This window comes from Pipistrellus hanaki (genome assembly GCF_964339955.1).
Source record: "Pipistrellus hanaki genome assembly, chromosome: 2".
In the NCBI taxonomy this organism is placed as follows: domain Eukaryota; kingdom Metazoa; phylum Chordata; class Mammalia; order Chiroptera; family Vespertilionidae; genus Pipistrellus; species Pipistrellus hanaki.
Genome location: NC_140504.1, coordinates 90977093 through 91004389, shown reverse-complemented (window position 1 = coordinate 91004389; position 27297 = coordinate 90977093).

Sequence of the window (27297 nt, the reverse complement as noted above, 5' to 3'; positions counted from 1 at the left end):
GAGGCCGGGTTCATGAATTATTGCACAGGTGGGGTCTGGCTAGCCCGTCCTGATCCTTGGCTGGCCTGACTGGCCCCCAAACACAGTGAGGGGGGCAATTGGGGGCAGAGCTGGCCAGGGGGAGGGGCCTCAGGTGGTTTCACTGGCCGGTCCCACACCCTAGTTGAACTCCCAGTAGAACTCCTGGTTGAAGGGACATTTTGCATATGAGCCTTTTATTATAAAGGATAGGTGAAAATGGGGTATCCACCAGTGGAAGTGGGGAATCCCTTTCCCCATTGGGTATTGGGAGCTGTGTTCTTAGGATATCTTAAGAAAAATAATTTTCTAAGACTCACATTGGGGAATGAGTAATTTTTATTTTGGTGGAATTATCTCCCTGGGCTTCAAAAGTTTCATTTCCCTTAAACCAGTCCTAGAAAATGTGCAGCTGGGGATTAGCCAGCTAAAAGCAAAGCCAATGTCCAAGGGTTCCATTCCCTGGAGGAGTTAAGTCCAGCAAGGCATCAGGCTAGTCACAGTCAATTAGTCCATTGTGTGGGGCCCACATGGTTTTGAGCCACATAGTCGAATGCAGGGAGTGCATCCGCTACAACAGGAGATGCAGGAGCACAGGCAAGCAAGAGAGAAGGATGTAATTCCTTTGTTCAGGAGCATGTGTATTTCAGATTTTGCATGCTTGCAGTGGCCATGCCCATCTTAGCCAATGATCTTCTCCCAGGTGTGAACAACAGGAAAAGGACCCTTCCAGACTTTATTAGGCATGCCTATAATATTCAACTTCCCTCTGTTCCTTTCCAGTTAATTAATGACCCAAATTAAATACAGCAATATCAGTAGAAGGATGGGGGAATAAGAAGAAAGGGCAGGGAAAATGGAGAGCCAGTAGAGATCAGGACAACTTATGTTGTATGGGTTTGGATCAAGTATAAACCAGGGAATTTGAAGCGCTAACTTAAGACACTGGTTCTAGTAATGAAGTCTCTAAATTTTGTCTCTAGGAATCTTACCTGGAACACAATTTGGGAATTAGGATAATGGAGAGTATTTAAAAAGTATTCTAAATAAATAAGATGGATTCAGCTGGCATCATTCAGACATATTCAATGCCTTGCAATTATTTAACAACTAGGGGCCCAGTGCATGAATTTGTGCACCTTGAAAGAAACTGTGGGCCGCCACGAGGCTGCAGTGGGCAAAGGGGTGGATCTCAGCCCATCCTCCACATCCTCGCCTGGCCCCTCCTGCTGTAGCCCCTAGTCCTATCTTTTGCAGTGTATGCAATTGGGGCCAGTTGTAGCCATCTTGGTTGGATTTATAGCCAACCAAGATGGCTACAGCCACAGAGAGCAGGAGGGAGGCTTGGGTTTCCCAGGCAATGGAAGAAGCCAAGCTTTCCACACACTCTGGTGGGCCCAGGACTCCACTCAAGGATATAAAGTTTCAATTATAGAAGGTAAACAAATCCAAACAGAAATGATGGCAGACAGGAAACTGGAGAGAGCAGGCTAGGGTTGCCCCCAGCAACGGAGGAAGCAAAGCTTTCTGCACACCCTGGCCAGCTCAGGTCTCTGCTTAAGGCTACAAAGTTAAGCTTCAGGTTAATTAATTCACCAGAAGATAAGTGATATATAAGTCTTAGTGCTTTCTCCTTAAGTAGTTACAAAGTTTCAATTATAGAAGGTACATAAGTCCCAATAAAAAATGGCTGTGGGCCACAGAGGGAGCAGGAGGCTTTGCTCTGTTCCAGGCTACAAAGTTTCAATTGTATTAATAGAAGGTAAATAAATTCCAGATACCAGGGCCTACACTTGGGTTGCCAGGGGGAATGGCTGGCCTGAAAACCACCACAGGTCCTTTGCCCAGGCAGTAAAATGTCTATTTTGTCAATCCCAAATGCATACTTTGTTCACACTTTAAATAGACCTACATCAAATAAAATTTACCTTCAATATATATTATTAGAAGAAAAAGATGATCAGATCTGGACTAAAATTCAGCATCCACAAAAGCAGAAATCAGGCTGCTCAGTGAGTCACTGAGCACATGCAGATGGAATAGTAACTACTTAAGGAGAAAGCACTAAGACTTATATATCACTTATCTTCTGGTGAATTAATTAACCTGATGCTTAACTAATGGGAAGCTATTTTGCTGTTAAGGGTGATTAATTCACAAATTCTCCTACTTAGGAATTAGTGCTTATATACACATATATGCATATTAATATATAATGTGTATGTATAAATTGCAGTTAGAAAAGATTATTGAAAATATTATTTTCAGGTTGTTTTAATATAGTTTAAATTATTTAAAATAAAAGCAAATAAACTGTCTCTTCCTGAAAGTTTTAGAGGCTAATAATGAATAGTCCCCATGGGCATGTTAAATTGACATCCAAAAGAAAAAGGAAATAGAGACAGGTGACACTTTTCTTGTCAAAATCATTAGGCTTAATGCTAGAGTTCACAGGACAAATGAACTGTAGAAGCAATTGTGAGCCACACTTTTGTCATATGACATAATTCCCATCTAACAATGTGAATGAGATAGGTGGAGATGGGAAGGGGGAGGGGATTGTGAATAGCTGCAAGATCATTTATTTTATAGTTAGTTCAACTTGAGTTAGGATTGAAAGAAGGAGAAAGAATGTCTTCTTTAGGATGAATAAATGTTGTTGAATCAGAAGTTAAGACTGAATTTAATATACTTGACAGCATCCAGAAATCCAAAGGATGATAATGAATCTGAAATTTGTGTTCAAGAAAAGCAGATTTCTTGGCCTGCAGGTGATTGTGGGGTGAGACTCAATGAGAAAAAGCAGCTATTTTCTAATATTCAAAGAACTGTCCTGAGGAAGAAAGAAAATATTAGTTTACCGTTATATAAAAAGGTAGGGTTATAATGAATGATTGGAAATTCAGAGCATCTAAAGCATTTGAGATAAATTCAAGAATGTTCTTTTTAAAAAACTGAATTTTTTTACTTGAAGTATTTAATCAAAAGTATTTTGATCAATATTTCCTCTTTGTTCTATATAAACAAAGTGAATTTTTTCTTGCTCAGTTTTTAATTCATAATCAGAAAACTATACAATTCAGACTATGTAATTTTTCAGACTGATCTGATGCAGATTCTATGAGCATATAAAAAAAGAGTTTTATTATAAATTGATATCATTATAGTTGGTTCTTCAATCCTCAAGTAGTAGGAGTCACTGTGTTAGTAGATAAAAGTTACTACTAAAGTGTTTTTGTTGTTGTTTTTTAAGATCTATCTATTATACAATAATATTCCATGTCAGGGACTGCTAGTTTTTCACAAAACTTCTCCCATTTCCTCAGAGGAATAGAATCCTACATTTTAGCTTATCTCATAGATACACTAAAGACTTCACTTTATAGCTTCCTTTATATATAGCTTAAACAAAAATAGGGTCCAAGTATTGTAAGCAAAGTTGACTTGTGACAATTTTCCTAAATCTGAGAGAGAGAGAGAGAGAGCTGCTTCCACCTATTTTTTTTCCTTTTTATTTTGTCCTTTCTGCTGACACAATGTCTGCAGATGGAGAGAAATTCTTGGATTCTGAGTTGTCTTGAAAATAAAAAAAACTATCACTGATAAAGAAACAAGATAGAAGAAGAGTAGATCTTAAGCATTCTAAACATGCACTCACACACACACTCACACACACTCACACACAAGAATCTATGTAAGGTGATGGATATGCTAATTAGCTTGCTTTGGTGAATATTTTACAGTGTATATTTAGATCAAATCACATTTTACACCTTAAAAGCATAGAATTTTAATTTTCAACTATACTTCAGTAAAGTTGGGAGGAAAAAAAAAAGATAGAAGGAGTTCTGAATCTCTCAGAACTTTGTGAAGCAGAACTCTGCTGCCTGTATCCAGACATTTTTTTTATGAGAGAAAAAGAAATAATGCTATACTACTGTATACTCAATTCTACACTGATATATAACTGTATAATCAAACTAAAGCTATTACTATAGCAATTCCTAATTAATAATAAGAAATCATCATAGGATGTAGTTACACATTACAAAAATAATGTCTCACATGTCTTAAATATTAATATTAATTTCTTTAAATTTTCACAGCTCATAAATGATCTGACATTTAGTTTAGTTGCTTTAAAAAACATTTAGCTAGGCAGCAGTTATAACTGGTATCTTCAACATTTTACAATAGAGACATTTTCCTTGGGAGATCTACCACTTAACCAGAACCTGAAACAACATTATAGAATCCCTGGGGTCTCACAAACACTCTAGGGAGAACCAGGGCACATTCAACCATATATATTAGCAAATACTCTACAGATCCCCTCATGGGACTCTGCAACACTATGATTTAGTGACTTTCTAGCTATTTAGCTCAAAACATCATTTAGATCTTATATCTTTGTGGAAAAAAATATCCCACATTAGAGTAAGTTTATTACAAAATATTAAAATGAAATAATATTTCTTTAATAACCATCCTATTGATATCTTCCATGACCATGTAATTGACATAGCACAGCCAGTAGACCATGGCAAGCTTTCTGCCCTGTCCTTTAAATGAACTTTACATAAGCCCAAGAAAATATCTCAGAAGACGAAAAAAATATGTTTCACAGGTTCAGGCATGTTTGAATAGATTCCCAGGCTAATTTTCTAGAAAGTCAGTAGGACATCTTTCCAGGGCCCAAATTCTTCCCCCTTAACTGAAAATCATGTAATCATTTGCAATTTAGGTTAAATATGAAAAACAAAACCATATGTCAGAAATCAATTAAATTTTTTTTCATGAAATCACAAACACTAAATCCCATTCAAAAATTTTTGAACTTGACTCTAATTTTGTCAATTATGTATATGAAGATAATGGACTAGATGTGATAGAGCAAACCCAGGTAAGTTTTACACTGGTGTAGAGGTGCATGCCAGAGATACATGGGAGATATTTTTGAAACTTGTTTCCAGCTCCACGCAGGACTTGTTGAATCAAAACTAAAGAACTATATCTTACTTATATCCTTTTTCTCAAAAGAATGGAATTTCTAAATTTAGGCTGGTCACCTAGCTACCCAGAATGAATACCACTTTTCAGCTTCTTTATAGCTACCTTTGGTCATGTAACGTCTCCAGGTGATTCAAATGGACCCAACCAAGATTTACAATCGTTTGTTATAGCTTTCAGTTAGCCTGAATCTAGGTGCTGACTGAGACTCTCCCCTCTGGGAGACTTACAGAACTTGACACACTCTCAACTACTGGGAGCTATTAAGAAATAAAAATAGAATCTCCCTTCAAAACAAGCTTATGGATAGCAAATAATCAGGCAGCATTGCCCAGTGGAAGGTTTTAAAATCATATTGTGAAGTAAAAGCACAAGTAGGACCTTCAAATAAAGACATGTAAGTTTCCATTTGACTTGTTAAAGTTCAACTTATCAGTTTGCATGGATGTTTCCAGATTCTGCTCCGCCTTGTGATCTTTTACAAATACAAGCTAACATGGTGAGAAACAGCATGCCTACACTAGGGTGATCCTTCATCACTACAGGGTCTTAAATCACAGGAGTTAAGATATGTTTGTTCTATAGAAACAAACAGGACTGGTGAAAAAAAAAATTCTAAATATTTTTCAATAACAATGAAAACATGATTCTTTTCTTTTATATAAGTAGATATTTCAATTAACCAGAGTTAATTTATCAGCCATACTATAACTGAGATAATTAGTATGTGGTGCACATTTGACATAGTATTTATGTGACTATTAGAGGCCCGGTACATGAAAATTCATGCACTGGAGGCAGGGGGTCCCTCAGCCCAGCCTGCCCCCTCTCACAGTCCGGGAGCCCTCAGGGGTGGGAGGAGACCTGGCAATCAGGGGAAGGTGACACCCCCATCACACCTCTGCTGCTGCCACTGCCTCAGCACAAGCCTTGGCTGGCCCTGGTTACCTGAGCTTCAAGAGGCCCTGGGCAGTTGGGCAGCCGCCATCCAAGGCTTTCCTATGCCTCAGGCCAGCCCTTGGCAGCTGGGAGGCTGAGTGTGGGTCCGGTTGCATTGTGCTCAAGCTGCCTTCCTGGCTGAGCTGAAAGGACTGGTGGACTCCGGTGGGGCTGAGGGGACTGAGCACTGTCATCTTGTGGCTATGGGTGCTGCCATTTTTGTGATGGTGTGACAGTCAATTTTCATATTCCTCCTTATTAGATAGGATACCTATTTGACCTTAGAAACACAATCAATGTATACTAGATGTTACCTTAACATGTATAAAAACCAGGGATGTTTCTCTTATTGAGCCTGTGGAATGATTTATATTTAGAGTGACCTGAGATATACATTATTGCTTTTGTTTAAATATATATATAATAAAAAACAAAGGAAAAATATTCTAATAATGGTATTAGAATAAAACGGGCTTTTAATATGACATCAAAACATTCATATTTGTATTTTGACTTACATAGTGAAAATAAAATGCTAGAGAATTAGGGAGTAAAAACAAAGTGATTAATGACAACTATTTATGTATGTATGTCTGTATGCATGTACTCAAGAACTTATCTTTGGTATTTCAAGCATTATTAAGCTAATAGTATGGCTAATTTACAACCCTCCTTGATTAAACCAGCTAAAATTTTATTCTCATGGCATATTAATGAAGTCTATAAAATATATTAATAATAGTACAATCTATAGTTAGTAGAGGATAATCATTGTCAGTTAATAAAAAGGTAAGCAGTCAGAGAGCTGAGTGTGTCTTGGTGGTTTTCTGTAGCATTTTAAGTAATGGAGAGACACTGAGACATATTGGATAAGAATGATTTTTATGGATCTATAGATGCATCACTGGGCCCCTTTCAGCACTCCAACACGTGGCCTGGTGTAAGGTCTTCAGGGAGGTGAGTGATTGCTTTCAGTGAATTATAGCTGGAGAAATAGGAGACTTCCTTTAAAGCATCAGAATATAAATAGGACATGTTACCTTGAAGTCAGAGGGGAGCACACTGTTAAGTGTTCTGTGGTTCTCCTGTGGAGTCAGGAGCATTTGTTTCGGCTCTACTTAGTGAAACTGGCTAGAGGAAGGAACCATCATTTTGTGGTCAGACAAGCTGAAGATACCTGAGTTTCTCAGCTTTGGCACCGTTGACATTTTTGGCCAGGTTATCCTTTTTTGTGGGGGCTATCCTGTGTACCATAGGATGTTTAGAAATTCATCTGGCCTTTAGCCACTATATATGCTAGTAGCATCCACCCCCCCTCCCCCACCACACACACACACACACACACACACACACACACACACACACACATTGTGACAACCAAAAAAATGTCTGACATTTGGCATTCTGTGCAGAAGATGCAATTGCCCTTGACCAAGAACCACTTAGTTACCTAATGACCAAATTCAGAGAATTTTCAGACAAGAGATTGGCTCAGTCTGCAGCCACATTTCATGAAATGAGTATAATCTGTGAGATTAAAAAATACATTGATACAAAAATCAACTAATTATTTTCAAGTGCTTAGCAACAATGTTGCTTATAAACTAATAAGAGGTTTTATTTAGTATATTTTCCATCATTAAAAGCATAGCTAAAGGCTCACTTTATACCATTATTACTTAGTATCAGAGACTAGTAAAATCATACTAGTATATGTACTTAAGAAAATAAATGAAAGATAATATGGTATTTATTGTTCATAAATAGTAGGATGTTACAGAGTATCATTGGAATAGAGTGAATAATGGTATCAGAATAAAAATGAATATAATTGCTAAGATACCTAAATCTTGCTTAATGGTGTCAAAATCAGAACAAATGTTAGCAAGTCAGACAAAACCTAACTGATAAACATATATTTTAAAAAGATAGTGGAAACACTGGAGTAATGTTCTATTTCTCCCTGCTCCTATTTGTCACCAAATTATTAAGTCCATAATCATCCTGATGATAGGGTTTAGTTCCTTCCTATTCCAATGTTTTAGTTCAGTTTGCAAATATATCTTACTTGGAATATTGCTTTTTCTACCAGTAAATGAGTTTTCTGCCTCCAAATATATTTCTTGAAAAGCTAATTTTGGATCATGACATTTTCTTGATGTAAACTCACATTATTAACTCCCTGTCCCCGAGGGGGAGAAAAGTAAGACCTTTGGCAGTAAACATATTTAAAATTTTTAATCCAGCCCCTGCCTACCATTGCTACCTCATCTCCCACTACTCACCAATAGCTCAGCTAACCCAACCATGCTGTCTTCTGGAAGTTCTTGGAAGGTGTCTTTTATCTTTGTGACCTTGCTCATGCTGTTCCCTCAGTCTGGATTATTACCTGCCTTTTGCCTGATTTGACTTCATTTTAAAATATATATGCGTCACTCGAGTCTTAGTCAAAAGGTCATCTTCTTTGTCTGGAATATTCTTGCTGTACCAAGCAGTTCTCCTACTGTTCACTGCACTTTGATTTAGTGTGCACCACCTTCACAGTTCTCATTCTTTTCGGTCTTTCTAACAATTTCATATGATCTACATTAAAGCGTTTAGTATGTTGTATTGCAATTGTCCATAAATGGGGTCTTGCTGAGCTTTTCTCTTTCCTTCTGTTCTCCTTTGAGAACATGTAGGTGGTGAAGTTTATTCTGATTGCCTCTCTCAGGGGGCCTTCTCTGGTACCTTCTTAGTCCTGTATCTCCTTGAAGCTGCCAACAATCAGTGAAAATTTCTATGTCACAGATACCATAAGAGTCCTACACCCAAATCTCTTACCCTTCCAAACCTCCTGGAGCCCTAACTGGTTTTCCCAGACCCCTGCACCACACTCTGGAAAACAGAGCAGAATGACAAACACTGAGAACATACAGAGGGTTCAAATCTTGGCTCTGTCATTTACTCACTATATGATATTGAACAAGTAATTATCTATAAAATACGACTGCTAATGGATTCACCTCAAAAGGTTTTTATGAAGATGAAATAACTAAAATACAGAAAGCAATTAAAACCTGGCACACATTGAGTATGCTATCATTACTTGCTATTCTTTTATATAAAGATGTTACTTAAGAGCGAGCTAGCAGGTTGCCAGATGGGAGGAAGGTTGGTGGGCTGGGTGAAAGGGTGAAGGGATTAAGAAGTACAAATTGGTAGTTACAAAATAGTCACAGAGATGTAAAGTACAGCACGGGGAATACAGTCAATAATATTGTAATAACCATGTATGGTGTCAGGTGCATACTTGAATTAAGAAGTGTGTACTTCTTACACTTTCTAAGTTATATAACTGTTTAACCATTATACTACAAACATGAAACTAATATAAAATCTGTAATAATGAAAGCATACTATGCTAATTAGACAAGACAGCTAAACCACCTTCCAGACATCTTTCTGGATGAAGCTGTGGCAGCAGGAACCAAGGCAGAGGCAATTAGTGGCGATCAGGCAGGCAGGCAGATGAATGCTTAGGAGCCAGTGGTCCCAGATTGTGAGAGGGATGTCCAAATGCCAGTTTAGGCCTAATTGGCAGTTGAACATTCCCCGAGGGGTCCCGGATTGAGAGAGGGTGCAGGATGGGCTGAGGGATACCCCTGTGCACGAATTTTGTGCACTGGGCCTCTAGTAATTTATAATATCAACTGCAATCCCATCTAATAAAAGAATAATATGCAAATTAACCATCACTCTGTTACACCCAGAAACCACACACACCAGCCAATCAGGAGCGAGTATGCAAATCAACCCAACCAAGATGGATGTGGCCACAGGGTGAGCAGGAGGTTTGGTTTCCCTGGCAATGAAGGAAGCCAAGCATTCCACACACCCTGGCTGGCCCCAGCCTCCATTCAAAGCTACAACATTTCAATTATAGAACCTAAATAAATCCCAGATACCAGAGCATCCTCTTGGGTTGATGGGGGGTAGTGGCTGGCCTGCAAACCACCACAGGCCCCTCACCCAGGCCACCCCACATCCCAAGAGAACCCCCACATTGATCCGGGACACCCTTCAGGGCAAACCAGATGGGCCCCTCCCATATATCAGGCCTCTATCTTATCTAATAAAAGAATACTATACAAGTACTATACAAATTGACTATCACTCCAACACAGAAGATGGCTGCCCCCATGTGGACATAAGATGACCACCACAAGATGGCCAGCAGGGGAAGGCTGTTGGGGGTGATCAAGCCAGTAGGGGAGGGCAGTTAGGGGGCAACCAGAACTTAGTTGGGAGGGTCCAATCCTGCAAGGGAGGCAGTTGTGGGTGATCAGGCCATCAGGGGAGGGCAGTTGGGAGGGACCAGGCCTGCAAGGGAGGGCTTTTGGGGGTGATCAAGCCTGCAGGGTAGGGCAGTTAGGTTGACCAGGCTGGCAGAGGAGGGAAGTTGGGGGCGACTGGGTCAGCAGGGAAGGGCAGTTTGGGGGGACCCAGGCTTGCAGGGGAGAGCAGTTGGGGGGACCATGCCTGCAGGGGAGGGCAATTAGGGGTGACCAGGCCTGCAGCGGAGGGTAGTTAGGGGCAAACAGGCTGGCAGGGTAACAGTTATGCATCAATCAGGCTGGCATGACAGTGGTTAGGGGGTAGTCAGGAAGGCAGGCAGGTGAGCAGTTGGGAGCCAGCAATCCTGGATTGTGAGAGGGTTATCTGACTGCCTGTTTAGGCCCAAAACTACCAGGTAGAATCGGGCATAAACGAGCAGTTGGACATTTCCTGAGGGGTTCCAGATTGGAGAGGGACACACACATCCTGTTCACAAATTTCATGCACTGGGCTTCTAGTAGAAGAATAAAGTACATGAATAAATATATTGTCTCACAAAAAAGTCATGCAAGCTGCTCAAGTGGGTTAAGAATACAGAAAGTAGTTTAGTAGAGAGCATAGCAGAGTGATTTGCTAAGACACAAAGCTGAGCTATTTGAGTTTTATAACTGTGGGTTAGTGATGTACACTCTCTGTGCCTCAGTTTCCTGATGTATAATACTAAGTAGAGATTGCTATTCTTACTTTATTGGGTTTTTGTAATGATTAAATAAGTTGATGTGTTAAGTACTTAGAATTTTCAAAAAGTTAGCTAATTTGTTATTAAATTGGGATAGAAGGCATTTCTACACTCATGCCTGTGCAGAAATATGTCTCATGTGGACCTTTCTCCATTCAATATTTCTTATTTTCTTCAAACTCCACCCTTATCTGTTCACTTTGGTAGTACCCCATTTGAGGTTTCCCTCTTATCTCTTCCTGTATTTAGAAACCTTGAGTAGCATTACACATGCAGCCAGATGAGTTCTAGAGGAGAATGGCCTTCTCTCTATTAACGATAATTTGATGATTTGGTTCCTCTAGTTCCTGTTTAATTTCCAGATATAGTTGTGGTCTGGTGTTTACTGGGAGTCCCCAAGAATAAATCAAATCTTAAAAATCTAAACTTGAGATTTTCTTAAGAGTCAAGCTAGCTAACTGTATCCCATATTGAGAAAAGAGTGTTTTCCTGCTAACCCCATTCTGGTCAGACCCTTCAGAAAAGTTTGACATCACTACCAACATCCTTTCTGTCGCCTACGTCTATTTGTCAGTTCCCTATTCCACATAAGGCTCAGGTAATTACAAAACATAATTCACTAATTATGAAAGTTTGTGTTGTTTCTTTTAAGAGCAATGCAGCCAGTAGATAGTAAATATGTTTGGTTCTACAATCTTGCTTAGAATGTGATAGTGAGGGAGTTGGCTAATTAATTTTACCAACTTCTATTTACATGCTTTTGAGGATAGAGGAAAGAATTAGATAAATGAAATGAAGAATGACTGGTAAAGAGAAAATAGAATTCTGAATTAAATGTGAACTTACTGCCCTGGCAGGTGCTGGCCAGTGGTTGGAGCATTGGCCCACACACTAAAGGATCTTGGGTTTGATTCCTGGTCAAGGACACATATCTATGTTGCAGGTTCCATCCCTAACCCAATCAGGGTACATCTGGGAGGCAAAAATCCATGTGCTTCTCTCTCACATAGAGGATTCTCTCTCCCCTCTTTCTCTCTCTTTCTTTCTCCCTTCCTCCCACTCTCTAAAATGAATGGGAAAATGTCCTTGGGTGAAGATGAACCAAAAAATTGAACTTACCATTTTAAAATTACATAAGTGTAAAATTTTAAATTCACTAGTTATAAAATCAGCATCATATGAACTTTTTTTTTACTTCCCTAATAAGTTTTCAAATTAAAAGTTGAATGCAAATTGATTATTGTTTCTAAACCAGGGGATAATCTATGAGTTTGTTTTGTGTATCCCATCATCTTTGATAAATATTATTTTCTATATATTAAAACAAATTTTAATAACTGTCTTTTGAAATGTAATATAGTTTATCTCCACAAGATAAAATATTCTTCCAAAAGTACCTCTTTCAATAACATGATTTGCAAAGAGCATTTTATCCCATTTTGAAAGTGGTAACATCATAAAATTGGCGGTTATCATTATATAGCAATTGATTACTTTAAAGTACATAAATGTATAATTCATGCATTGTGGCTTACTGATTAAAGGGATAAGTGACCATATAGATGATATTAAGATGCAGGCAGATTTCAAATATTAGCTGGAATGTTCCAGTCATGATAATTCACTTCATGCAATACAGACCAAATTACTTTAATAAGACTTGTTTTCACCTGTGTCCTCTTCATTCAAGGGCATAGTCATTTTTACATACATATATATATTTTATTGATTTTAGAGAGGAAGGGAGAAGGAAAGAGAGATGGAAACATCAGTGATGAGAGAGAATCAGGCCCCTGGGGATGGAGCCCACAACTTGGGGATTCTTGTACCCAGATGTTGATTATAGGTACACCTTATGATCAGTAATGTTTTCATAAATATAATTGCAAAAGACTGACTTAGCAAGTTCTATATTTCCATAGTGATATACACAAACAGATAAAGAATAAGCTTCCCTGCTGTGTGATTAGCACAGCTGTGGCGGAGTCCCTGTTGGTGTCTAAAAGTTTGCTCACAGCACTCATGTGGGTTCATTCAGGTAACACCCAAAGAAACTGACTTTAACCCAGAAGAGAATTGCAACTATTGAAAACTTGCCCTGCCTGTTTTATGGCTGGGGATAAAAATCACACACTTGGTGTTGTTCTGCTAATAAATATTCCAGACCCTTCCATGAATAATTAGTACAGACACAACCCCCTTTCAACATCATGGGGTGAAATAGAGGAAAAATAAAATGCCTTCTATGTTCCGTGCCATTTCCTCCAACATTGCTGGAATCCTCCTCTTTCCACACAATGGATTAACTACCCTCTGTGCATACTCTATTTCCTCAGCCCTTAATATTCTGAAGCGGAACTGGAGCAGTCCTTATCTGTGGAGGTTCCTGGGCAATTTTCAAGCCCAGCACTACCCACCCAAGTGGCAGCGACACCGGCTTTCACAGAAGCCTTATTACTCTTAAAAGAGCAATTTGGTTGGTTGCACGGCTATTAGGATCACACAGCAGCCTGAGAGCTGTCAGTACAAATGCTGCTCCTCTTTTTCACACGGTGCTGACATATTTTCTCTTTTCTGCTGGACACAGACATTGCTGGTTTTATCATTTGCAATCAAGCTCACCCAGAACGCTGAGCACTGTGTTCCCACGGAAAGCAGAGTGGAGATCAGGAATTACCGCACAGCCCCTGGAGCAGGAGCAGTGCTGCTGCGTCCAGAGAGGAGCCGGATCCCGGAGAATGTAGCTTGGCTCAGGGCTAGGCGGGGAGCTGCTCCTTCAGCTGTTAGCGATGGCAAAGCAGCACATGCCTCCGGGTTTCCAAAGATTAACGCTATTTCAATAACGGGGGAAGAGGATGTGAGACGCTGTGTGAAATTAACTTGTGGAGATGTTATCATCAGAGAAAGTGGGGAGAATTACTAGCCTTGAACTTCTCTTCCTGTTGATGCTCTTTTTCTCTGGACCAACTCTGAGCAAGCTGACTCGGCCCGCCTGGAGAGGGAAGCCGTGGAAGGGGGGTAAGTGATGAAGTTTGCTGGTAAAGATCTAATTGGAGTTAGTGAGGCCGATCGATGGTAGCTTGACAGCTGGAGGAAGAGGGACTGCTCTGTTTGAAATCCGATTCTTATTTTAGGAAAGAATCTGTTGCAGGTGGCTAGGAAGAAGAGTTTTTCTCTTTTCTCTGTTATTGATATAAATATATTTCTTCGCAATATTTATTTGCTGGGCTATCAAAGCATGACAAGAATTCCCCCCCCCCCGCGTCCCCCCACCCCCCCACCCCCCCACCCCCCAGTGGAAGGATATAGGGCCAGATGCATGCCGCTCTAATTCAAGGATGTGTTTGGTATTCCTAAGAAGCTGCATTATTTTAAAAAAAGAAATGAGTCTCAAATATATTAGATCTCAGAATTGTTAGCAGATTTTGTGAAATGATCAAGAGGATGTGTGAGAAGGGGAACGTTAGGAAAAGCAGTACCACCAACACTGATTTTCTGGCTGACTCTATCAATGTTGATGTGTTAATAAAGATAAATCACATTAACTTCGTTGGGAAAAAAAAATCTGTTAAAAGGGAAGAAGCCGTTCAGTGTTTTGAAGTGCTATAATCCATTTCTTTCTGCTGTGAAAAATTACGGTGTGAGATACTGTTTGGTACTTTAAACCTGCCTTTTTATGAAGTTCTGTTGATGCTGCTTTTCTTGAATGCCATTTGTTTCTCCTAAACACATGTTATCTGTTCTGTAAATGTTATAAGACAAAATAAGGCCGCAGAAATATTCCATGGGAGACTTTTGGGGCAGTGTTTGCCTGTTTTGGGAACAATCCTGATGGGAGTATCTGAGGATTTTACTTTGCAGCAGCATCCTTTTCAACAGCGTCTGGACCAACTCTGAGCAAGCTGGCTCAGACCCCCTAGTATTTTGATCTTGGCTCTAAAATGTTTCCTGGGTCTTCCCACCTTTGCTTTACTGCCGGTGTTATGATGTGAGGTTAAAAGAGAAACATGTATAGTGATAATAAGTTTTAATAATTTTTCACAGCATCTCTGCAGGATTTTCTAAATACACAGGCTCCTTCAGTGTGATCTTTCTGTTTCTCTCATTGCATAAAGGTCTTGCAAATCTTCCACCTACTGTACCTTCCAGGAAAAAGCTCCAACAGGCACTTAGCTGAGATGGTTGGTGCAGATGCACCCCAAGGAGTGGAGCTGCAAATTTTGGGGGGCCTTGTAAATTATGTCAGTACAATACTGTCTTATCTAGTGTTATCTGACTTTTTTTTTTCCTGCAAGCTGCAAGCTGTTATTTACTTTAGCCTGCATGACAGCATTTTTGGTAGCTTGGGATCTAGAGATATATGGTGTTTTTAACTCTCAGAGATGTCAAAAGTCTTAACTTGTACTTCTATATAAGATTTTAAAGGACAGTGGGCACTACTAACATGCATGATTTGCTGTAGTAAACTTTGGCAGTGAAGCTCTAGCAACAAAGTGAGAAAGTTGCATAGCTGCAAGGTTATAGAAAAAAAAAGTTAGCCTAATCAGAAGGTTTACTTCAAAATAATTGCACGTGTTTCTAAGCATTGATTCATCTTGCACAGCTTGAAATACAGAGGCACTGTGTTTTATTTGTAAATCAGGTCTGAAAGGTTTCATTTTTGAGCACATGACTACTTTTTCCAATGTCCTCTAGCTTAGCTAGAAAGTTGCTCACTCTGCTGTGCAACAATGATAGGACTCAGTCAAGTTCAGGAAGAGGCAGTTATAGAAACATATTTCATTTACTGTTAAAAAAGTCTTGTATATTTTAGAAAGGTCAGGAAGTTACTGGAAAACTTTAAATGTATTGGCTGCTCTTTACTTTAAAATCATTCCCTTTTCAGTTCCTCCTTTTGTCATTGTATATGCATAGTATAAATGTTTTCTACAGAGTCTGGGTTTCCGCAAAGTAGCTTTACATTGATATGCATATGTGTATGTATATGTTTAAATATTTATTTATTCATGAGCTTGGCTATTTGATGGTGGTGTGTTATCTTTCCAATGGGTTGTAAAATGCTGTTACCTTTTCCTCGGAGTATTATGTTGTCTTTGAAAACATATTTTTATAATTTTTCAACATTATTTTCTCTTTTAGGAAGTTGGAGTCTGTTTTATTATTTTGTAGACCACCTAATAGAAGTATATGTATATATGGGATGGTGTGGAGGTGGTGAATGAGGCTACTTACATTAAACACAATAGCCAGAGGCAAAGAGGAATAAGATTTAAAACAAAATTTTAAAGACAGTTTCTTTAACTATTCTTTATTTGCTGTAAAATGGATGTTCTATTCCTAAATACCCTAGAAAAAGTAATAACAACAAAATGACAGAGTTTTCTTGTGAAATGTTTTGTTTTTTGTTTTGTTTTCTTTTGTTTTTTGTATTCGCATTGCTGTGTGCATTTGTCTTATTCTGATTGAGCAGCTGTCAACCTCCATATGGCAACCTGCCCACACTGACAATTTCCATTTTTGTTGAATTAACAGAAGTCACCATTCTGAGAGAAGGGGTTATTGGGACAGCCCTGGCTGGGGAGTGGTAGCATCATAGACCTCTAAGTAGCTGGGGCGTGTGAGGAGTGGTACCTACTGGCCAGTGGCATGTGGCCAGTATCTGTAAGCTGACTTGTTAGAGCATTTGGTGAAAATACTGATTATTGTTGGCTACCAAGGGATTTTTAAGCTCATCAATGAACATGAATCACAAAAATAGGTTAATAGGCCCGCAAGTTTTCCCTCAGGCGCATGCTTTTGCCTTAATCACAATATGTGAACTCCTTAGGGGAAAGCAGGTGTCTCATCTGCTTAGTTCAGAGCAGTAGAAGTGATCCTAAGGCTGTGCTCATGACAAACTAACTAAAAATCCTAACTACACTGCTGAAATCCTCTTCATTGGGAGGGAAGGACCTAGTTATTTTGCATTTAATTATTCTCATTGGAAAGAATGTCTAAAAGATAAAAATAGCTCCATGCCAATGAGCATAACTTTATAGAAAAGTTTACATTATAAGTGACCAATATATGTAACAAAAAGGGGATTATTAGAAATTAGAATTTAAGGAAAGTTTTAATATTGATAGCTTCTACTAAAAGTAAAAATAGGCAATAAATAAGTATGAATGGTAAAATAGGAGTAAAAGATAGGATAAGACTAGCACTAGGGGTGATAGTCAAAACATTAAGCACCTTTGTAATACAAACAGTGACTAATCAGAGTAGCCACTGATCAAACTAAGGGGAGGGACCAATGCTGACTCTCAGTAATGCCCCACCCACTCTTCCACTTGATCTTGATTCCATTTAAATACCATGTAAGTGTTTGTTGAGTTAATTCAAACATCCCAGTTATGACAAGAGTTAAACTGTCAATAGAGCATGACATTATCAAAATTTTCAACAATTTAGAAAATACTTTCACAAAATTCTGACTTGCTTCCTTTTATAAATTATAGCAGCCAGTTGTCCATATCTATCTTTGCTAAACAAAAAATACCTCTCTGGCATATCTCCCCCTCTCTCTGAATAGTTAGAAAGTATTATGAGTACATGCTATCTCTTTGTATTATTTCATGGTACATTGAACCACTGCCATTGGGAATATCCAAAGTGGCATTTTAGATTTTATGCATAATTGTCATGGTCTCATATACTATATTGATAATTACTTATATTTTTTGTTTGCTTTGAAATTTTTTGAAGCTTTTTTTCTTTTACTTTAAAAATTTTTTAAATGTGCTGATGTCATTTTTACAATATTGCTTCTGACTTCTTTTCTACTTATATGAGCTAGTAAAAAAAAAAAATTTACTTTGTTTTAGTAAGTACTTCACACAATCCAATATCTTCAATTCTTTGTTATTGTGTAAGAAATAAAGTGGTTTATTAATAAAATTTGAACACTAATGCTTTAGTATATCACAAGCACCAAAAATTTAATATTTTCTGGTTTGAAGAAATATAAATGAATCATTTTTTCTTATTTTTTTCTTTTTTTCTGGAATGCTCCTTTACTACTATAGTAGCTCTGACTACCAGATCAAATGGCCCTCAATGACATGCTGAAAAATATTCCATGTCTTAAATGACTAGGGCATCTCATTCAGATCAGGAGGCATTTGTCAGTCCTCACTTTACTTTATTGTTAAGTATATCTATTCTGTATTTGTTTACCACTTTGTAAGTTACTTGACGGGAAATTTTGCTTGATTAAATATGTTAACATTTAGTCTTACACTTCATAGATACTCAGCAATTTATGAATTTATGAATAAGCAAAATCTATGAAAAATTAGACTGGTTATAAAATATTCTATGACTTTAGGTGTTAATGAATATTTCTTACTTCTAAATAGGTGCTATATCTTACTTCTCTAATGTTGGAAAATTATTTTTATTACCACACTTTACTACATTATTTAAATTTCAAGCTTAGTTGTAGAAAAATATGAACGTATTTATAGTATTATAAAACTTGGAAAATTCTGGCCAACTCATATAGAAAGTAGTACAGTAAGGTGGGGGGGGGGAAAGCAATGCTGTTCAAAAGTAATTTATAATGTGAGAATGTGAACCTGGAACTTAACTATATGAATATTCATGCAAAATAGTGTGCTCTTTGTGCTGTGTATAATCACAACTTCTGTTTTCATTTCTTTAAATTTTTTAATTTCCATCTATATGCAATAATAGATTTAATACCTTCCTTTTCTACAACTGAAGAGTAAATTCCAACTCAAGTTTGAAATGAGTATATACAATATTTCCTATGGGGGTCAAAAGATGATCTGAGTATTTTTTTAGATGCAGAAATCAGGGAGTATGCTTAATCTGTGGTGAAATTTGGGTATGTTCTCTAATATTATTGAAAAACAGCACTTGATAAATACAGGAGAGAAAAATTGGGTTTTGAGAATAATAGACTTTTCTTACTCTTAAAAATTATGACTTGAATATATCGTATCCATAATCACTTTGTCTTTTATTCAGATTCATTTCACTTTTAACCTCCATATTTCATTTTAGTTATCTATTATTAATATAATGTTTGTTGCCATGTAATTAAAACACCCCAAGATTTTATTAATATTTACCTAAAATTCATTTTATTGGATGACATATAGAGTAAAAGTTGAAAAGCTTTAAAGTGTTCTTTATATTAGAAAATAGGTGAAAATAAGTTTTTTTTTAAAAAACTTCTTACAAGTAGAATAATACTTTTATCAAAAATGGGGAAAACTGAGAGAAGATGTGGGAGGGTGGGAGGATGGGTGTGTGGGAAGAGATTAATGAAAGAACTTCTATGTATATATGCATAATCCATGGACATCACAATAAGGTGATGAAGGCCTGGGGTAGGGGGTGGGGACAGGCTAGAAGGGGTCAATAGGGAAAAAAGGGGACATATGTAATACTGTCAACAATAAAGATTTTTTTTTTAAAGTGGGAAAAACTATTGCTCAGGAAGCAAAGTGCTGATCCATTTTAGTTTGGGGGTATATGTATTCTTTATGAAGTCAGATTATGCCTGTGGAAAGTATGGTATGAGCATTTATAAATGCATGCCACCATTATCAGGTACATGTGCTAGTTCCTATATGTTTGTGTCTGTCACTTCCACCCTCTCCACTTCAGAATGAGAAATCAGAGCCAAATCCCACACACAAATAACTTTATTCAGAAACTCAGAAGTAAATGAAGACATTTATTTTATTTATTTATTTACTTACTTATTTTTAAAAACTTGTATTGAAAGGAAGAGAGAGATAGAAACATCAATCATGAGTCGAAACTGGTTTGGCTCAATGGATAAAGCGTCAGCCTGTGGACTGAAAGGTCCCAGGTTCGATTCCAGTCAAGGGCATGTACATTGGTTGCGGGCACATCCCTGGCAGGGGGTGTGCAGGAGGCAGCTGGTCGATGTTTCTCTCTCATCGACGTTTCTAGCTATCTATTCCTCTTCCTTCCTTTCTGTGAAAAATCAATAAAATATATTTAAAATAAAGAAACATCAATGATGAGAGAGAATCATTGATCAGCTCCTCCTACACAACCCAGACATGTGCCCCTGACTAGAATTGAACGGAGGACCTTTTAGTGTGCAGGCCAATGCTCTATCCACTGAGCCTAACCAGCTAGGTCAGAATTAAGATTTTAAAAGAGTTTGTTTACTTTTTAAAAGTGAGATAAATTGCTGAAACCAATTTGGCTCAGTGGATGGAGCGTCGGCCTTCGAACTGAAAGGTCCCAGGTTTGATTCCTGTCAAGGGCATGCACATTTGTTGCGGGCACATCCCCAGTAGGAGGTGTGCAGGAGACAGCTGGTCAATGTTTCTCTCTCATTGATGTTTCTGGCTCTCTATCCGTCTCCCTTCCTCTCTGTAAAAAATCAATAAAATATAATTTTAAAAAATAAATAAATAAAAGTGAGATAAATTGACAGTGATGAAATGCCCTGGCTATCTTAGTGTAGACATTTATTACAACAGGTATTCAAAACTTAGCCTATCAAAGACACTAAAAATGAATATGTTATATATACAGCTTTCTACCCACTGGGTACTTGTAATGTATGTGTGTGAGAACTTTTATTTTGGTGAGGGTTGGGGATGAAGGGGATATTTCTTCCCTTAAACTGGTATGTCTCCCACTGAGGTAAGTGAATGTAATGTTAAAAACAAAAATTGGACTTAGTGCTATTTGGGGGTTGGAGGATGATGTACAATTATCCAAATTATATTCTGAAGTTATCTTCCTCTGTATAAATGCTACCTCAATTTAAAGTAAAATTGGGTTAGCTCCATTCAAGATGTTTTACAAGTCACTTATTAACTTCTGGATGATTCACACTGATTTTTTGTGAGTTTGTCTTATTTTTTCCAGTTGTGAAAAAAATTATTTTAGTGAGAGAATAACTATCTTTTAAAGTACAAATAACATTCCTATTCCTGTTTATGTGATATGTCAAAGTACCTCTAGCTATGGGATAGCTGTGTCAGTTCACCTTAACCTATAAATCTCAATAATCTAGTTGGGATCTTTGGTTTGTGGAAAGGCATGAGGATATAGTCTAGGACTAGTGTGGCTAAAGAGGATTTAAAGGAAAAGGGCTGTTTTTTACCACAGAAAGTAGTTGTGAACCCATTACCTTGATAGGCAGGATGTGGTTTATACAAACAGATTTAATTTGAAATCTATTCCAGTTTGCTGCTAAAACATTCTCCCATACATCAAATTAAATCTCCCTGTGTGCTTCAACTTCCATTTTGCAATGGAGTTCTTTTATAGATATTAATAGGTTATTATCCAATTAACAGTAGTATGCAGACACACAATAAAAAAAACACTTTGTATACATTTTCCAATAATATTTATTGAAATGGTTGCATTTTAAATTATTTGTACAAATTACCAAGTTACAGTATATATTCTCACCCAGAGAAGATATTCGCCGGTATTACTGGGGAAAATAGATTAGTAAATTAATTCAACACTGCCAATTTATAGCTCTTGGTATGTTGCCAGAATGAGAATAAAAATTAATTTCTCCTGTCAATTTATGAAGAGTTCACCACATAGACTGTTAGCACAGACCCTACATATGGTTGGTAGAATCCCTGTCATATCAATGTCAAAAGCTTGCCATCAAAGAAGTATTGTAGTTATCAATCTGGGCTAAATCCAAGATTAAGTTCTGGAGGCAGGGGCACATCATGAAATCTCTAATGTAAGAGTTGGCAGCTAATAAAGAATTTATTTTCGGGCATTCAGGATGTAACTGAAGTCTCTTCCACAATCCATAGGGATATGAGAATTGCTTCCAGCTATTGCATACAGATTTTCATTTCTCTAACAGAATGCCCCACTCCTGTTTAGGGACTGCATGGGTCAGTACAGGGACATATGCAAGGACTTGGGGCTGAGTATTGACTGACAAGTGTGATGAGTTAAACTTGAATCACAGTTAGATAGAGAACTTTGCTGATCATGCATTTCTACTTAAGGCCCTCAAAGGATTATGTCAGTAATTTGTACAAAGTGCAACAACATTTATTGTATTATTAGAAAAATATGTATATCAGCTAAATCTCTATACTTTGCTTATACAGTAGAAAACCTAATATATATTATATTCATTCAAATAAATATTTATGGAATGCTACCAAGAGAAACTTATAATTTAAATGGTTAGAGAAGCATAAAGATACATGTGGAAAAATAACTAGTGCAATGTATCAACTGTAAATTATATGTCTCTGGTTTTTTAAGGCTCTGAATAGGTAAATATAAAAATAAAATATATTTGAAATGATAACAACTATAATAAGGATGTGGTGATATAGAGCTGTATGTTATATATATGCAGAGTAGGTCCCTTTCCTCCCCTCCCCTATTCTCCCCTTCCTTTTCTCTTCTTTCCTATTTCTTAAGTACATACGCTATGCTAGTCTCTGTGTTATATAATTTCTTTAAATTTTGTGGCATAATGCTTGCATTAACCCTATCGGAAAGGTACTGCTAGTTTTATAACCTCCATTTGTTATATGAGAGTAACAACTTGACTACAGTTATCAAGTGGTATATTTTTGAGCCAGTTACCCAACCCAGGCAAACAGTGTGCTACATTTGGGGGGTAGTCAAGTAATCAATCTGATACAGATGAGTAGCATGTGGAAAATTAATAGGAAATAGCAGAATTAGTTCAGTATGGCTTTGAGAATCAGGCAGAGTAAACTAATATTTTGGAGAATTGGGAACAATGGACCATTGTAGGACCATTGTAGTAAGGCAAGTTATATGATGATTGCAATATTTAGGGAACAATGAATGGTGCCAATTAACTGGGTATTTTGCAGATAACCATAATCCTGTAGAAAGTTTGCCTCATTATATTTGCAGGTTATATTTGGTATCTTAAAACAAAAGCAGTGACACAGAACCATGAACTAGAATAAAAATTCAGGTTGTGATGTTGGTCTTCTCACTGTGAAGAGTTTAATATAAAATGTCACCGTTATTGAGATTTTTCACTGAAAAATGTTTGCCTAATACATAGTGTGTTGTGCAAATCAATTCATCTTTTTTTTAAAAATAAATTTTTATTGTTCATATTATTACAAATGTTCACCCCCCCCACATTGCTCTCCTCCACCAGGTTCCCACCCCACCCTCTGTCCTTTCCCCACCCCCCATTGTCCTCATCCATAGGTGAACAGTTTATGTTCAGTCTCTTCCCACATCTCCCTTTCCCCTTTTCCCCAAGAATCGTCAGTTCACTCCCCTTCCATACCTCTGATTCTATTATATTCAACAGTTAATATTGTTCATCAGATTTTTTTAATTTCCTTGGTTTTTAGATTCACTTGTTGATAGTTACGTATTTGTTGTTCATAATTTTTATCTTTATTTACTTTCTCTTCCAAAAGAACCCCCTTCAGCAATTCATATAATTCTGGTTTGGTGGTGATGAACTCCTTTAGCTTTTTTTTTATTAGTGAAGCTCTTTATCTGGCCTTCGATTCTGAGTGATAGCTTTGCTAGGTAGATTATCTTTGGCTGTAGATTCTTACTATTCGTCACCTTGAATATTTCTTGCCATTCCTGTCTGGCCTGCATGGTTTCTGTTGAGAAATCAGCTGACAATCATATAGGTGCTCCTTTATAGGCAACTACCTGCTTTGCTCTTGCTGCTTTTAATATTCTTTCTTTGTCTTTTGCTCTTGGAATCAATAAGAAATGATAAGGGATCAACAAGAAATAAAGAATACATTGTCTGAAGTAAAAAATATTATACAGAGTCCTAAAAACAGAATGGAAGTTCGCAAGAATCAAGTCAAAGATTTGGAACATAAAGAGCCAGAAGACACTCCTCCGCAGAAGCAAGAAGGCAAGAGAATCCAGAAAACTAAAGATAATGTAAGAAACCTCTGGGACAACTTCAAGTGAACCAACATCAGAATTATGGGGGTCCCAGAAGATGAGAGAGAGAAAGATATCAAAAACATACTGAAAGAAATAGTGACAGAAAACTTCCCCCATCTGGTGAAAGAATTAGACTTACAAGTCCAGGAAGCGCACAGAACTCCAAACAAAAGAAATCCGAAGAGGACCATACCAAAACAAATCATAATTAAAATTCCAAGAGCAAAAGACAAAGAGAGAATATCAAATCATCTTTTTAAGTTGTTTGTTTGACAGTTCAAAATACTATCTGTCAAAATTATAGTTGTGTTACAACTATAAATAAATTAGTCTCTGTATGTATGTGTGTATAATAATATATACATTACATATAGTTATATATATGAGCATATAATATATATAAATAGTCCATCTTTTTAAAAAATATATTTTATTGATTTTTTACAGAGAGGAAGAGAGAGGGATAGATAGTTAGAAACATCGATGAGAGAGAAACATCGATCAGCTGCCTCTTGCACACCCCCTACCGAGGATGTGCCCGCAACCAAGGCACATGCCCTTGCCCGGAATCAAACCTGGGACCCTTCAGTCCGCAGGCCAACGTTCCATCCACTGAGCCAAACCAGTTTTGGCCCATCTTTTTATAATTATTGCATTTAACTATGTGTGTGTAAATTGTGTGGTTATGTAAATTATCAATTTTAAGTTATACATTTTATTTTATTATTTTTTAATATTTATTGTAGAAAGTATTATATATGTTCCTTTTCCTCCCATACCCTTTAACAGACCCTTCACAGAGATACAAAAACATAGCTTAAAATCTCAATATATATTTTCTTAAAAAAGTCCTTCATATCATAATTAAATTATTGGATGGTCTTTAAGATTTACTTTTATAATTTTAAATGCATTATGCATATATGATGATTTTGAACTGTTGGAAGAATCTAGGCAAGTGACTGGATGCACTAGTTAAGTACATAATCTTGGCTTTAATATCTTTCAGATACATTTTTTTAAGATTTTTTTAAAATTATATTTTATTGATTTTTTACAGAGAGGAAGAGAGAAAGATAGAGCTAGAAATGTCGATGAGATAGAAACATTGACCAGCTACCTCTTGCATACCCCCTACCGGGGATGTGCCCGCAACCAATGTACATGCCCTTGATCGGAATCAAACCTGGGACCTTTCAGTCCGCAGACCGATGCTCTACCACTGAGCCAAACCGGTTTTGGCTCTTTCGGATACATTTAAACACAACTTTATGGTATGGTAGCTCACGTTTGCTAAATTTTATTTGATATACATACAGAGACTAATTTATTATAGTTGTAACATAAAATCACTTAATACTTTTCCAAATAAAAATATTTTAACTTACAATAATTAATTTTAAGGCATTATATATAGATATTGTCAGTTTTACTTGTAATGTCATCTACTTTCAATTAGACCTAACTAGATTATTAAGAACTAAATGATCAGTAAAACTGAGAAGATCCATTCTTATGTACCTACTGTAGCTTAAATTCTTGTAATTTTTATTTCAAAAATCTTGGCTTTAATATCTTGCAGATATATTTAAACACAACTTTATGCTCACATTTGCTAAACTTTATTTGACAGTGTCATAAAAGTATAACAAATAAGTTGATTTTCTGTCCACATCTCTGCCATTTATTAGCTATGTTTGACTCCTGTAATTCATTCTCACAATATTGTGTGAAAAAAAATAAGACAATGTATCTAAAGTTATTAACAGTAGTTTTTAGTAAATATTTTATCCATAAAAATAAATAAGATCAAATATTTTATTTATTATTATCAGCACACACACTCACACACATACACAAGCTAAAAGTTAATCACTAACATTTACTGAGCACTACTTGTATGCCAGCATGGTGTAAATGCTTTCCATGCATAATCTTATTTAATCCTATGTCTATATATTAGGCCTTACTTTTTCTCTTACTTTTCACCTCACAGAGCCAAATCTATTTTTTCTCCTCATATGAATTCATCAATCTGTATTTTAGACTCATTAAATATGTAAAACTGTTAGTTGTATTTGTGTATGTACATATATATAATTTTTAGTCAAATAAAGTACAATCATTCAACAAGTCAATATATAAAATGCTATTATCACATCATCCTTAAAATAAGGAAAAGTATGTCCATAATTAATAGGTTATTTGGGAAGGAAATCCAAGATGAAATTCTTAGGTGGCATGTAGATCATTGCTCCCATATAGTATATATAAAATTGGAGCATTCACAAGGGCAAAATTGGAATTGAATGAGCCCAGTCCAAAACCAGATGGCAAGGAAAAGTTTCAAGCTGTTTCACTTGGTAGTTGGATTTAGATTTTCATGTGGTGCATTACATTATAAGTTCAAATTAATTTTAAACTTTTAATTTTTCATATATATATATCTATATATCTATATCTATATATCTATATATCTATATATATATATATATATATATATATATATATATATATATATATAATCTTTATGACTCCTAGCACATGCCTTGTTGTCTGTCTTGTTGCCAATGAATCTAAAATGAGCACCAAACAGCTTTTTACTCTATATTAAATGCACACAGAATAGCACTTAAATTTGAACTCTTCTCAATAAAAGTTTTAAGAGGCAAAAAGCTTTTTCTACTTCAGGGTCACTGTTAGTCTGAATAATGCATGAACATGGAGAAACAGGAGAAGTTCTTCTGAGTATTGCAATATAGCTTCAATAAAATTACCTGTCCTATCACAATTGATTAAAACTTATACTAAATATTCAATGTCAATGTATTTTGTTTTTCCCTCCTATCAGAACCCATTTTAAAGGGAGAAATTATAAGATAAAACATGGGTAGTACTTTGAGGTGCCAAAAGTTAAACACTAAGAAGGAAAAAGGTCACTTTTGTAGTCTCAAAAACCACAGGGGTTGAATAAATGCTATTGAGACACAAAACATGGGGTCCACTTGAAATGAAGCTCTGTGCCCTTTTCCCCTCAGGACTCATGGGATTGTTTATGTACACCTTAAATACACAACAAGATTCATTCTTCAAATATTACACAACTACTAAGTTAAGATGATTCCTAAATGTCCCTATAAATGGGTATGATTGAAAATTTGTTAGGGCAGAAAAATAAATGGGATTGTCTCTCTCCTTTAACCAATTGATAATTGCTTTAATCCTTTAAACTGATTAATATTATGTTCGCTATGGGCTGATTATTTGAGGCAGAGATCTTAAGTAATTTACATAGAGTTTGCAGATTTAAA